Source organism: Poecile atricapillus, chromosome 5, assembly GCF_030490865.1.
Source record: "Poecile atricapillus isolate bPoeAtr1 chromosome 5, bPoeAtr1.hap1, whole genome shotgun sequence".
NCBI classification, from domain to species: Eukaryota; Metazoa; Chordata; class Aves; order Passeriformes; family Paridae; genus Poecile; species Poecile atricapillus.
The window spans coordinates 22707472-22723008 of record NC_081253.1 but is presented as its reverse complement, the minus strand read 5'-3'; the positions used below and the strand labels follow the sequence as shown (position 1 = coordinate 22723008).

The following is a 15537-nucleotide window of genomic DNA, read 5'->3' as shown; positions in this document are numbered from 1 at the left end:
GTCATACAAGACTACAACAACTAGTATGCCAGAGACAATGTTATTCTACACTCATGCTGAAAGCAAATCTGAATGTTTCTCCTGGCTTGAAAAATTAAACATAAAAAAGGCACTATTTATATATAACAGTATCCTACAAGAAACAGATTGTCAACAACAGTTTGGCAAGGCACCATTAACATCTTTTAGAAATCAGAAGAAAAATCTTCAGAAAGTACATGTCTGCTGAAACAAATGAAGACAGAAGCTTTAAGAGCAAGAGCTACTGCCTCAAAGTTCCTCCAAAGGGTTCATCTCAGTATATGTATATTTTGCATCTTTAAAGAAACACACCATATGTTGGGATGACTTTTTTTAACTAGAAAAGTCTGCCTTATATTTTTGGAACAAGCAAGTTCTTCCTTGGGCATGTTTATTGACATGTTTCATAAACCTCAAATCCTTAACGGGAAAAACAGAACCTATTTTGGCTGCATGAAAAGCAGATTCTTTTTTAGTTCAGAGACCTAGAGGAGGAAGAAAGGAGAAATTTCAAGTATAAAAAACATTTAAACATCAAGACACACCAAAATGAACTTTTCATTGAAAATGTATGGCTTCCACTATATAGAATAACTCTGGAAATCTTACATTATTTATCCACAGCTAGTCAGAAAGCTCTCATATAGTGTTTGTTTAGCTAGATTTGCATGTACTTGCAACTATTTTTGGCAAAATAACTTTCTTAGCCTCCATTATTTCCACAGTGGGTGGCTCCTTCCTTTTGTTTCACATTTTCAGACATATTCCCCTATCCAAGGAAAGCACTCCAGTTCTCCAACATAAGCAAGCAGATTTTACCACTGAGAACACTTGAACAGGAGCATCTGAGAGGCCAACACCACAGATAACTGACTGTCAAGATATTCTGCATCCCAAAACACAGCCACTAGTACTTTACACACCAACAAGGTCAATAATGTCCTGCCATTATCACTCAGGGCTTTCAGCTTCCACAAAACATACTCAGAGGCACTTTCAATTTCATAATGACACTTTAACATACACAAGATAAATAGACATAACAAAACATTGTTATTTAAGCCTGGAGGAAGAGGCAAGGACAGTCATATTTCTATATTAAAAATTATTATGCACTCTGAAACGTTAATGAAACAAATTACATTGGTGGACTGTATTCAGAAGATAAATAACAGGAAAATTAAAGACTTGTCCTCACAACTATTTCTATTGTAAGTGTGTTAATTTTCAGAAGAGCCGCATGAGCAAATGATGAGTTGCACTAATTTGGTGTTAAAAAGGAAAAAAAGTAACTCTTGTGGGGTTTTTCTCTTTGCATTCTGTTTTCAATTATGAGCTAAGTTTTGGAAGATACTTTTCCTTGTACATTATTTATGTGCAGACCTCAAACTTTAGTGCACACATCGCTCCTCATCTGTCTCAGGAGGGCTCAAGGAGGACACTGCTGGCACCCTCCAAGCTGCAGGGCAGAGATATTAGAGACTCACATGCTCTTGCTGCACTTTTGCATCCATGATGATTGCCAATAAAACAAGCATTTTTTTAAGGACTTGGTACTATACATAAAAGCAGGAATACAGGAGGATGCCCAGAATAAATAAATGCATACTGCAAGCTATCAAATTATTTTAAAAGCCCTTTTGTTCTCATATCAAACAGACATTTCATAAAATACACTGGCACCAAAATGAACAGCATTCTCCACACATTCTGTACAGACACAGAGTCAAGAGCAGAAGCATTTGTGGTCTCTTTTACTTAGACTAAAGGGTGACCTAAATTAACACTGAGTTAAAGATAACAAAAAGACCTCCAGCAGTAAGCAGCTGAACATAAATCTGATTGTTTCAATTACTGTCATCATGATTTCTCTGAGGGAAGCAGCTCAACCTTCACCTGCAATTCTGTTAGGACTGATTCTCAGCCTGAAGAGGAGGCATTTATTACTGCTGGGTGTATACTCATGCTCAAGACAGGATACTAAAAATTTTCTTTCGTGACGACATCCGACTTCATTCATGTAACATAAATCCCTCCGTTGCCAGGATTCCATCCACACCTCCAACTTTGCTGTTAACAACCACCAGAAGATTTTATCTGCGATCTTGGCTGAGCTGAGAAGATGTGCTGGCTGACACAAACTCCAGTCAAACAGTGTTCATTAAGTATTCCTCCTCCCTCTGCTCACTGACTTTGACAAATCAGGGAGCACTGTTCCCACTCAGAGTTTCTCATTCCCATGTAGGATGCCAACAAATTTGGATTTTCCAGAACATGCTCAATCAAATATGAGCAGAATCCTAGTGATAAACTTGCATGATAAACTGGTGACCAAACTACAAGCGTCCTCTCTTCTCTTTCAAGGACTCACACATCCATGAAACAGATGATTTAGGCACCACCACCAAAGTAGAAAAAGGAATAGAAGGGTTCATTTCATATTTTGCTGGCAATGGAAACCTAAATGTAGAATCAGAGAATGTTTTGGGTAGAAAGGAACCTTAAAGATCATCTAGTTTGCCATGGGCTGGGACACCTTCCACTAGACAGAGCTGCTCAGAGCCCTATCCAAACTGGCCTTGAACTCTGCCAAGGATTCTTCTCTGGGAAACCTGTGCCAGTGCCTCACCACCCTCACAGTGAAGGATTTCCTCCTTATATCTGACCTTAACCCACCCTTTATCAGTTTAAAGGCATCACTCCTTGTCCTGTCAACACACCCTTGTAAAAAGACTCCCTTTAGGTAATGGCAGGTGCTATGAAGTCTCCCTGGAGCCTTCTCCTCTCACAGCCTGTCTTCACAGGAGATGTGTTCCAGCCCTCACAATTTGTGTCAGAGGTTCCAACTCCAGTCCTTAGGTTTTTCTGAACTTCTAATGCCATGCAACTCATGGTTTTGAAGTTCAGCATCTCCTTTTTAAGCTTCCTGTTGCCTACTGATTTCTTAGTTACTGAAAAATCTCCTAACATTATCTGGCAGCAACATCTAGGCATAAGAATAGACCTGAAAGCAATACTTTGTGCAACATTAATGCCGGATAAAAGTATAAACAATAAAATGCTACTATATTAAAAACCATAAAAGATACCATAAAGATAGAAATAGAGCTGAAATTTCTCCCTCTGCTCCTTGTTACCATTCACAAATTATAAAATCAGGTAAGGGCAACTCGTATTTGTAAATTCATTAGAATAAAAAACATTGATTCTGAGTCATCTGTCATTTAGATAGTGAAAATATATTGTGATATACATAAATGTTATTCCAAAAAGATTTTTATCACCATTTCATTATCATTAAAAAAATATCTTGAGAAAGTTATACCAGAAAACTGAATTAGAGCATCCAAGTTCTACTCAAAAGTGAGATGTAGTGTTTTTCCATTCAAACTTTTCATTAATGTGTATACTGCTACAAAATGAACAAAGATACCAACCTTAGCCACTTTTTTTTTAAGGCACTTTAGGACAATGTCATACTTCAACATAGTACAGTACTTTGTTACCCTTGACATTTGTTTTATCTCAATACCAGCTTTCAATTTCTGTTTCAATTTCTTTTTCTTCCTTGAGAGGAGAAATCACTCCAGCTATAAGGACAACAGTAATTTTCTTAAGTAACTCAGTTAATTTTTTCAACATTCTTCAGTCCTTCACAATAGCTGGTAAGTCAGCATTTAGCCAAATATGTGTCAGCAACCTCAGCCAAGATGCCCATAGCCATTTACACAGAAAAGAAACTCCCCTGCTGTATGCAATACCTGTTCCAAAATTAATCAACACCAGAAAATAGCAGAAAAATAATTCTTGAAAGATTACCAAGCAAATACACTAAGGAAGTAAAAAGGACTTTTAAGGTTAATTGCATTAGTGCTACATAGTGACACCTGACAAATATATTTTGGGACAGCTTCCCGACTACAGAAATTCTAAAAGGCAGCTTAAAAAAGAGGAGGAAAGAAACACTGTAGATATTCAGCTGGAAATTGTAGTGTTCAGGAAAGAAACTTTCAAATTCATCCTTATTTCTTCTGTTTTTTAACAAGTATCCTGAAACAGGAAAACTGAATCTATTTCAAAAAGCAGGGCTTTGCCCATGCATTTGAAAAACTTAGGAAGGTTATTTTCCTTTTTTTTTTTCCCATTCTCTACAGATCCAGAGCAGTGGTCTCCACTTCCCCATCACTCCAGTCAGACCCTCAGAAGACAAAAGGCTATGTAGAGTAGAAGTCTATAGCAGAAGCTTGAAATCTGCAGTCCATTCTCTTCAAATATTTATGTTTTAGCCTTCTAAATTATTTGTAAAACACCTATTCTGTCTTACAATATTTTTGTTTATAAAAATTAAATGGGAGACCAGACCCTCCAAAGCACCACTACTTAAACACTGATACACTTCAGTGACTATGAAGATAATATGAGCCAACACATTTCCAAGTAAGAAAAAAATCTAACCCATGATAGGGATCATTTTCAGTTTCCTACAAAGTCTAATTTCCTCAAATAAAACATTCACCCTCTTAGTTGAACAAAGGCCTTTAAAATGCACCACAGTTGCTTCATTATTTGATTATTTAACTCGTAAGTACAAGCAAGTGAGAGTGACAAGCACTAAGTACATGCTATACAAAACAAAGCTAAATTAAAACCAGCTGTCTGGGAAGCACACAGAAGTCTGAGAAGACTGGAAGCTTCACACCACATCATTTATCTTTTAATGGAAAAAATTGACATTAGCTGAAAATGTATTGATTTTCTGTGCTGTTACCTGTGGGTAACTAAAGATTTTAAATTCATTTTTGCAGCATACCAAGATTGCTTTAAAAGAAAAATTTCAGAAAGCTCTGCTTGAATTACTTTTTGAGTCCCACAACACATACAGACATTTATTTCTGTTCAGACTTGTACTTCTAAATGAGAAACCAGCATTTGGAAGTTGCACCATTACGTTTAAATCTGCTTCAGCATGGCTGAGATGTACAACCAACCTTGACAGAAACACCAACCTAAAGTGCAAAAATATTTCACCTGCTGCCATTAAGAAATGGCACCTTACACCGCCTCTAGGTGTAAGAACTGGTAGGAAAAGAACTGATTTTCCTTGGTATACTTACACTGTGACTATCCAGGCCTTTTCCTTTTATACTGCCAGCCCCTGGCACTACCACCCAAGGATCTCCCGAGATCTGAAGGACCTCAGGGGAAGCACACAGATGTGGCAGCTGGAGGGAACAGGCATGGAGCATCACCAGCCTGGCCAAGGGGACATGATTGTGTCACCAGGAGGAGCAGTGAGCCTGGGCACAGCTCTGGAATTCTGAGAGCAGCGAATTAACGGGTGGGGACTGACCTGTGGAGGACGGATGGAATGATAAAGAGGGCAAGAGCTGTGGAAGAGGTCTCAGTGTTGGAAAGCCAGAAGTGATGAACACAACCCTGGTGCATTTGGGTTTAAAAAAATTAGTTTCAAAATAAGTCTGTATTCATTACATTTCTTCATAAGGAACTAAATTTCACCTACAAACAGATTTAGCCAATGTTGGTGGTTTTCTCGGTGTTATATCACACAGCTATGACACATTTTTCAAGGCTAACTACCCAAGAATCAGCCAAGAAAGCAGAACTATATGTTCCTCAAGATCTCTGCAGCCTAAAGAGCAGTTTGTTTCCACTAGTTTTCAAAATGGGAATGCTGCCATAGATGTTGAAGTATAAAGTTCCTGAAGCTGCCATACTCCCCACAACCACATTCAGAGTTTCTCTGCACTGAGAGCAGTGCCCACAACCTGACAAAGCAGAACACAAAACAAAAACATAGTTTTGAACTCTGTTCATTGCCTTTGAACTTATGCAATGGCATCAAAAAATAAAACTTCCTTGTTATGAGATACTAGAGAGAGCTAGTGAGCCTAATTACATCTATCACAGCCTAACTAGTTCTGGTTTACTCTATGTAAAGCCCCTTCACTTGATGTTAGCCAGCATACTTCTGTTCCCCTTAGGGGAAATTCACCATGTTAGCAAGTTATTGTTATTATCTACTTACATTTTACACAGCATTATTTCTCACTCCATCTTTGAAATAATTCTTACTGATTTACTACAAAAAGACATGTGAAAAAAAATGAAGAAAATGGAGAAGATTCTTAAGTCAATGGATTTATTCGTAACAAAAGAATTCTGTGTAACCTTAAAATAATTCAAATAGTCAATAATATTGACTATTAATACTAATGGCATAGTAAAGAGATTCAGCATAGGTTTATGACTGAGCTAATGTGCTCACAAAGTTAAGAAGAAAGCATAAAAATCTGAAAACACTGACTAAATCTTTAAAAATGCTGAAGAACATTGAGAGGGAAATCTAATAATGAATATATCAGAAGGTAATTACACCAGAAACACCGTAAGGTGGCAGGGAATAATAGTATCTCTGTGCCTTAGCACCACAGGCTGGCAGCCAAGGGCCAGAACAGCTCTGGGCTGGGCAGGCATCAAAGCTGGGGGCAACAATCCATCCGTCCATCCATCCATCCATCCATCCATCCATCCATCCATCCATCCATCCCTGTCCCGTGCACTGCCCTGGCATGGTGCAAGGTAACAGTTTGAGTAACATTCCAACGATAAAATGTGCACATGTCAGGAGGACAAGTGGGTATCTGGACCTATAAAGGTCATACAGCTGGGAGGAGAATGAGGCACTCAGGAAGGCACAAAACATCGGCAGAACTATGAGCAGCAATCTGTTACACAATCTTTGCAGAACTGGTCTAGGCATTTCAGCTGGAAACCTAAAACCCAACGGTTTTACTGAGGAAAAATATCACAGGCCACATGATTACAACATGGCTGTTTTAGCTGAACCTTTGTAGATTAATATTACATTGTTTTGGCCAAAACACTCTGAAAGCCAAAAGAAATTGATGAATAGGAATTCATTAATTTTAAAGGCAAAAAATCTGACACTCTCTCCTCTTCCTAAAGTAGTTCAGAAAGTTTAAATTTGTAGCAGGAAGACAGACACACACAGCTCCTGTTATGGAAAGGGAAGGAGCTATGAACCCAAGCTGCCATCTCATTGCTACATTTCAGAGCATCTGCAGATCCAACCACAACCTTTGCATCACCAGAAATGGAAATTAAAAAGCATATACCATAGATTACTTCTGAAGTTCTGTTTCCTCCCCTTAAACTCACAGATACTGCACAGCCATGTTGAAGAGTCCTGTAAGGGTCTCAGGGTTGGTCAGTTGGGCTAATTCTAATCCTCATTTCTGACTCGGTTTGAGGCCTCCCCCAGCAATCCCCTATCCACATCAAAAGAAAGAACAACCATTATTGTATTAATTAGAGACAGAAGCCACTCTTTTATTAATTGTAAGCTCTGTCACAAAACAGTACTTATGGTGACTGGGCAAGAGACAGTTTGCTAACTAAAGAAATTACCTTGTTTGGGTTTTTTAAAGATTATTTTGCATTGCAAATAATAATTGCATTGCATGTCACTGAATTTAATATTGCAAACTGGCCATGGGTTTTGTATGTAGGCTACGCTACCAATTATTAGGAGAACTGAGAAAAGCATGCTCAGTAGAACAACATATAATTTACATTTAGCTTTCCACAGCATATTTGCACACCCACACAATATAGGTCACAGTTAAGGAGAGTTAGAGAACTCTTTTTTTCCCCTTCAGTAAGAGAATGCATTATTTTTGCCCATGATTATGTCACACAAGAATATTACACCAGGTAGCAACTGTGACCTGCCTGTACTTCCTAGAAGGTACACACAGAACAGAGTTGTCAGGCACAAGTGAACGTGGAAAGACAACTTGTATTTAACTGGCAGAAAGAAAGGGGAAAAGGAGATGGATTTTAGAATTCTTCAACCATTACACAGGAAGAAAAAGAATTTGTCTGGCTACAGACAGACTCATCCTCTGACTGCTCTACAGCTCTATTTCATATCATTCCTATCCTTCTGGTTTTGGCACGCATCTTATGAAGCCTGTTCTCCAGAAACAGCATAATCTCCAGAAGCACGGACTTAAAGCAGAAAAGCAACGTCATTACTTACCAGAGGGATGTATATGCCATGCTCACATTGGGGTCAGAGGGACTTCAAGATGACTCAACACCAACTGCTGCCGTTTCAGATCTCAGCAAGCTGTTTTATGTTGAAGCTTCTTCCTTTTAACTATCATTTCCACCATTAGCCACCACCTTCTCACCCAGCTTACCCACTCTACTCTGCAAGAAATATTTGTCACTAAACTAACCACTCCAGCTTCCCATTTTCAAGATGAAAATCCCTTTATCTGGTCCATTTCTTGCCATTTCTGTAGCTCTCCATCAGTGATTCTGCCTTTCCATTTTCCCTAGACCTATCCTTACCAGGTGACAACACAGCTAACTGGCTTCCTAAATATCAACTTATAAAAAGAAATTAGTTTCTCTCCACCATTTTCCGTGAAAATAAATTAATTAAAGAAACTTATGTTCTGGCTAAAATCTTAAAAAACATAATCTAAGAACATGAGCCACAGTCTCACTGGTTTATTTTCTCTCCCACTTCTCCTGTAACACTGCCATTTCTTTCCAAACAAGAATTGAATTTGATTTTCAAAGGCAGAAGGGAAGAAACAGTTAAATACTGTTTTTTTGAAAAAAGATAAAAAGGGTGCCAGGCATCCCTGAGTAGGTCAGCTCTAAAAATCCTAATAAAATAGAAGAAGGAGCAAGAGTGCACTTGCAGTCCCACTGCAGATGCAGGTTGATTACACACAGGAGAGACACAGTAAAGGCAAAGATGAAACAGGAAGAAGAATCAGAAGCCTGGAACCATTCTTGTAGGATATTAACAGAAACTTCTCTTGACCCAAATTGCATTTAACATCACCTTATTCATACTGGGTTTGTCACAGGGGAAGAGGTTGGGGTGGCAACAAGAATCGAGAGACACCACTGCATCACATATTCTGAATAAAATATAGTCGTGCTATATTAATCAGGATGAGTGTGGCATTTCTATCCCAGTTTGTCTATTCCATGACACACAAAAATCAAGATCCAGGTCACAAGAGACCCTGAGGAACAGAATGCTCACTCCAGCTGCTCGGTGTGTCCAAGTCCTGACCACTGGCCTGGACCTCACACCAAGCTGTTCCCTTCCAAGTGGCAGAGGTAAGTGCATGGCCCCTGTCACTCCCCCCAGCACCTGGGGATACTGCTTTAACTCCCTCCTCATTTATTTATTATTTAGCCCTTTCTCATTTAAACTGTTGGCATGAGCCATGAAAGCCTCACCAATTCCACTGCCCATACCTAAGGTCAATTAGCAGTCACCACCAAGGTTTCTGTAACACTTTGGTCTCCCACCACATAATTTTACAGGAAGCAGGAAGTTAGGAACTGCTACAGATCAAAGTCCTTCTATTGTTTTTCATTTTCCAGGATTAATCAGGTCAGCTGCTGCTGGGCAGATGTCACCAAGGCCTCATCTGTCTGAGCAGGGAGGCTTCACTCCATGGCACAGGGTTCATATAGACTCTTCTTTGGGCAACCTGAGTTTGTTAGATTTTCTGTTGAGAAATGTTTCAGTTCATCATCTGAAAAAGTGTATCACATGCCAAGATAAGGTTTCTTGAAATCGATCTTTAGATCATTCTTAGATAAATGTTACCTACTTTGGGTTGACTTGTTTTCAAAACAAAGCAATCCCAGACCTGTGCCCTGCTGTACTGGTGTAAAGGACAAAATGCATAATTTTTACACCCCTGCATCCTTCACAATCATAATTCACTAATTTAATTGAGAATAACATGGGCTCTAGAAAAGCCTCATACCAACAGAACAACATTTGCATTAGAGTGGGACTGAATTTGGTAGCACATAGACACCTCTCAATCCAGCCTTTTAAGTAGAGAATCCACCAGTGCCTTTGCACCTCTGCTAGAAACATGTAAATCAATAGGGACTAATGAAAATCGCGACTTTTGTGATTTTCACAAATTTCACTAGAATGAAAAAGTACTGAGGAGTTTACATAGTTTATAGGCTAGGAGCATTTCCACCTCTCAGTTTCCACTGAAAAAAAAAAGGGAAAACAAAACTTCTTTATATACTGTTGTATTTATTCATATCAGAGCTACAAATGCAAGCAGTCAGATCACACTGTAAAAGATCATAACCAAGCTTGCTATCTGCTAAATTCTGTGTAGATTCAACTTGCCTACCTTATTCTCAGCATGTCAAAATAAGAGGGAAAAGATACATTGGAATGGGAGGATGGTCTAAATTCAAAAAATGTGAAATATTTGATTGAGAAACACAGAATCTTTTAAATATGCCAAGGGACTGGACTCTGTGAAACTCACACAGAAACCATTTAAGCAACCAGTCTTCAGATTTGTCAGAAAGACAAGCTTGGAAATCCACCATCTCCCTACCTGCTGCTACCACCCATAACTGTAAATAGCCCTCAGTACAGACTGACACATTTCACTTGGAACCAGCTTTAAAACTATCTGGAAATTCCACAGGGTTAAAATATATGTATATATATGCCAGAAAAATAATCAGTCTGAGTTTCTGAGCACCATCTATTTTTCACTGTTAATAGAAAATTAACAATTTTCTGGGTTTCACCTATAATGACAAAACAAAACTACAGAATAATTTAGGTAGGAAGGACTCTTTAGGCATCACTTGGGCCAAATCCCATTAAAAAAGGGAAAAATGGCAACAAAACCAAACCTGTTTTTTCCCCTCATTTAAAAATTGTCTCTAGTATTTTGATACTGTTCACTTTTTTCCTCCCTTAATCTTAGAAAGTCTATGCAGAAGAAGAAGTTTCCCTAGAAAACACAAGTTTGACAGCGAACACAGGGTAATTCTGCTGGTGTTCTCTCATTTTCCACATTTAGCTGTTCTCCCTTTCACTGGTTTATCAGCTGTCACCACCAAAAGGTTCTTCCATCCTTTTTCAACTCTTTCAAAAGGAACAACCCCAAAAGAGGGACATGCTAGAAACACCATTTATTAGGACATATGCACCAGCATTTAAAAAACCACAAACTTTTAACTGCCTCCATGTCTGTATTCTAACTTACAAGAAATAGCTGAAAGTTGTAGGTTTGTATTTACAGCTCAGAAAACCTTGGTACTGAGAGTGAAATTAATTGCAAACATAATAACACCACTGGTAGCATAAACTCTACTAACAGGGGGCCTAAGACAACAGCAATAGGATATGGGGCAATGGTTTTAAGCTAAAAGAGTGTGGATTCAGACTAGATAAAAGGAATAAGTTTTTTTTTATGAAAACACTGTAACAGTGAGGTAGTAGATACCCCATCCCTGGAAACAGCCAGGCCAAGCACTCTGATCTAGCTGAAGAATGCCCCTGTTCATTGCAAGAGGTTGGATGAGCAGACCTGTCATGGATCCTTCCAACCCAAACCATTCCAGGACTCTATAGCTACATAATCTTTAATATTTCATAACATTACAACCAAAGTCAGCTCATGTTACCTGGCCCCTCATTATATAGCTTTCTTTTCACTAGATTTGTGGCAGCTGGAGCTTCTTTTATAAGACCAAAGTCATATATTAAATTTTCCAGAAATTCAACATTCCTCAAATGGCCTAAGCATGTTTACTTGCATTTGTGTATTGTACCTGTTTCTGCTTCCTTCAACACCTACAATGTTGATATGACAAATTAAGCAAACACCCTGCCCCCCTCCAAAAAAACCCAAAATGTAAGCATTTACTTTAGTATTCCGCTGTGAAAGATTTTTTTTTTTATCTCATTTAAACTTAGCTTAAGAAAGAAACACAAGCCTGAAGGAAATTCTTGGAGACATTCCTTTTTGAAATCTAATTGCCCAGAGTAATATTTCCCATGAAAATTATCTACAGAAACTGCTGCCTTTTCCCATACCAGGATAATCAAAAGCTTCAAAACCAGAAAACATTAAGTTACGAGAGAAAAACAAAAAAAATCCCAGAAATCTCTAGGAATTGTTTAAAGTGTTCAGTGTTTTTTAAAAATATTAGAAAACACAGGAGTAAGGTACAAGTATTTGCTACCCTGTGGCTAATTAAACTGTCAGGACAGGCTTGTTTTATACAAACACACACATTAAAAATATAAACACACACATCTTTAGCAGTGGAGCGCTGGCAGTTTCTTCCCGTCTCCCACCGCAGTGACAGCAGGTTCTCCAGCGTGGCACAGGCACAGAAGGCTGACTGAAGTCCCTTAAGAAATACAGCCCTCCTGAGAATAAGCCCCATGGTAAAGCAGCATAAATTCTCAGGGAAAAACCCATGCTGACATCACATATTTTTGGGAAAACAAGAGCAAAATCATTCATTTCCATCTCACTAAGAAATCCATCGGTAGACTGCGGCTCAGCTGAAATGACAGCATACACAATCACACACACGTGTGCCAGAGGACTAAAGGAAGAAGTATGATGAACACTCTCTGCTCTCATCTCCAGAGTGGACTGGAGAAAGTGGCAAAGGAGAGCAGTCTCATGTCCACCACCATTTCCAGTAAAGCAGGAGGCCAGGGACTGCCCGATTACACAAGGCACGGAGCTTTAACTTTCCATAGCCACGACACCTTTGTGATAATGTCCAAATGGCTGCTCAGATGCACAGTAACTCTCACACCTGTGAGTAAATGTTTTTGATGGCTGTATAAAAAACACATCTGAGCATACAGACATACAGAGTACAGCCATTCAACACCAACACTTGGGAAAAAACCCCACACGTGTTCCTACAAGTACATGTGACCCAATGTTCGCACCGCAGACATTTATGAATAAGCTCCCAGAATGGGCTAAGAGCAAAAAATTTCCAGCAATAAGCAAGGCTGCAGACAAGGCCCCCAACAGCACAGCTCTAAGTGCTCTGGAGGATCTGGGAGTGCAATAGCAAATTAATGGGAAGTGGAAGAAGCATGCTTGATGAACTACAGTACAACAAAGGGCACCTCTTTCAGCCTTCAGTAGCAAGGGGAAATGTTTGGGATGTACACATCTCTGTTAATTTATCTAAGCTGGAGAGAAAAGATAAAGTAGTCTCCTTGTGTAGTTTTTAAACAAACAGAAAACTGTATTTACTCTATATACATAAAAATGCTCCACTAAACATAGAAGATCCATAAAAACGACATTTACTTAACCTCTAAAGGTCAAGGTCATGTCATTTACACCAAGATAAAAAAAGTCTAATTATAGTATCTACAGATGTATGGGCAAAGGCTGATTATCAGAGAAAGAACTATTATAAACCAAACACAATTACACTGCAGAGAAACCATTAGATACTTGATGAGATTTTAATCTTTGAGCTGGTATCATTCTGCAAGTTAATCATCTAGAGAACAGAAAATCTGTTAGGAATGCAATTAAATGTACTAGTTCCATTAAAATTGAGCTTATATAGTTAATTGTAGTCTTAAAATAGCAATTTCCTCACACCTTCACTAAGCATTTTTTTTTCATCTACTGAGTAATAGTCTATTTAAGGAACACTTTTCACTTAAACTCTCAAATAAGATTTGTGAATACTTCTGTTCTCTCACGCTACCCCATACAAGTTGCACTGACGTTTGCTATTCGACCTTGGCTTCCTAATTTGCTCCGAGAATTCCACCAAGGTCTTTTGTTTCAGTTACTGTTAGTTCATGGTACCTGCATTGCTGAAGCTTTCGGGCAGAAAATCACCAATGTATCCTTCCAGCACACGACAGCAATTAGAAACTGACAAGAAATGACGAGCCAATGGCAAAACTCACGTCATACAGTCATTTTAAGCATCAGCACCTCTGGCAAACACATGATTTCCAAACATCAGTTTTAATGAATCCATACATGTTCAAAGTACTTGGAAGGGATTTGCAGCCTTGCTAGCAAATTGGGAATACAGGCCGTTCTTGCCTTTTTTGGAGAGAAACGGAATGAAAACAAAACAAAACAAAAAAATCCTAAGAGTGCATCAACTTGGCAATAGCTCATCTGCAACTGAACCTCACAGACCGCACAGTTTATTGGACTATTTCAAATTGCTCTGCAGGGAAGAGGGAAAAGATCACGACTTCGGGGAGCGCCGGGGAAGCCGGGGCTGACACCGGCGCATCTCTGCGCGGATGCCGTTACGTAACCCCGGCCCGGCCCCCCCCAGGTCCGGATGCTCCGGCTGCGCCCCGGGGCCGCAGAGCCACGGCCGGGCCGGGCCCCAGCCCCAGCCCCCGCCCCGGACGCGGCCCCGGCCCCGGCCCCGCCGCGCCCCGGCCGCTCCCGCCTCCCCCGGCGGCAGCGCCGCGCCCGCCGCGGCAGCGGCACCGCTCAGCGCCCGCCGAGCCCCGGCTCCGCCGCCGCCCGACCCGGGGCTCCCCGCACGGCCCGGCCCGCCGCTCCGGCCCGCGCCCCCAGCGCCGCCGCTCAGCGCCCACCTCCTGGCTGGGATCCGCGGCGCATCCCCGCTGCGGCCCGGGAGGCTGCGCCCCGCCGCTCCCGCTCCCTCCCGCCGCAGCTCCCCGCCCGCCTGACGGAGGCAGGGAGGGAGGGAGGGAGAGAGGGAGGGGGCGGGCAGCCGCCGCCGCAGCCCCGCCGCGCCGCCCCCCGCCCCCGCCCGCTGGCCAAGGTGCCCTCCGCGGCCGTACCCACCTGCGGCCGGGCACAGGGCACAGGTACTGGGCACAGGTGCCGGGGACCGGGCTGAGGAGGGGCTGGCGGCGCAGGGATGCTCAGCCGAGAGCGGCTGCGGCTCTCCGCGCAGCGGCGGGGCGGCGCCGGGGCTCGGCTCAGCACCTCGCCGTCCCTCCCGCAGCCGGCCCCGGTGCGCCGAGCAAAACCCCGAGTCGGGTGCTGCCGGCGTGTCGGAGAAACGGGGCAGCGGCGGCGACCGCGTACCGGGCTTCGGTCATGACATCAGGTCTGGAATTAAACTGGAAAGCACGTGGGCAACAGCGGGGCTGTGCTGGAGCGAAAGGGACCTCCGTGCCAGGGGCGGGAGATGGTGTCAGACAAAGGGGTGCCGCCGAGGGACAGGGCTGTCAGCAGCAGCCTAAGGGCCTTTCCCCACCCAGGTTTGGTGACACAAGCACGACCAGCCTTGCACCGTCACCCTCCCGCAGTGGTCACTGCGTTAGCTGATCAATCTTTGTCATCCGATAATGGGAGGCTGTAAAAAACCATTACGTGCGCCAGAAAGCTGCCGTAGAAATGACTCCTCTGATTTAATTGGTATTAGGTTTTGGGGGGATTGTTTTGTTTTGGTAGGTGGTTTTCTTGGGGAGAGGGAGTTGTTCTTTCTTCCCTGTAGATCCTCCATCACAGCTTTTACAACATCCTTGATAGCTTAAACACACCTTTGGAAAGGGGAAGCTGGACTGTCTTGTGTAGAGAACCCGTGGAGTGAACAGGTCACCCTGCTGTGGGGCAGCCAGGTTGTAGACTCGTCTGACTGGTTAGTGACTTGCCTCTGGTC

The 15537-nt window shown here is 41.6% G+C and overlaps 1 protein-coding gene across 4 annotated transcripts in view; it reads right to left on the bottom strand.

The window, feature by feature from the left end:
- The window catches only part of OSBPL6 (oxysterol binding protein like 6), a 97690-nt gene extending 82720 nt beyond the window's left edge, over nucleotides 1–14970 (bottom strand). For 3 of the 4 annotated variants that reach the window (XR_009277766.1, XM_058840158.1, XM_058840160.1), the window contains exon 1: nucleotides 14501–14591. The gene's annotated coding sequence lies outside the window, so the exon portion shown is untranslated. Of the gene's footprint in view, nucleotides 1–14500; nucleotides 14592–14714 lie in introns of those variants that run through there. The other variant, XM_058840159.1, reaches the window with a different exon arrangement.
- Nucleotides 14971–15537: the final 567 nt, after the last annotated feature.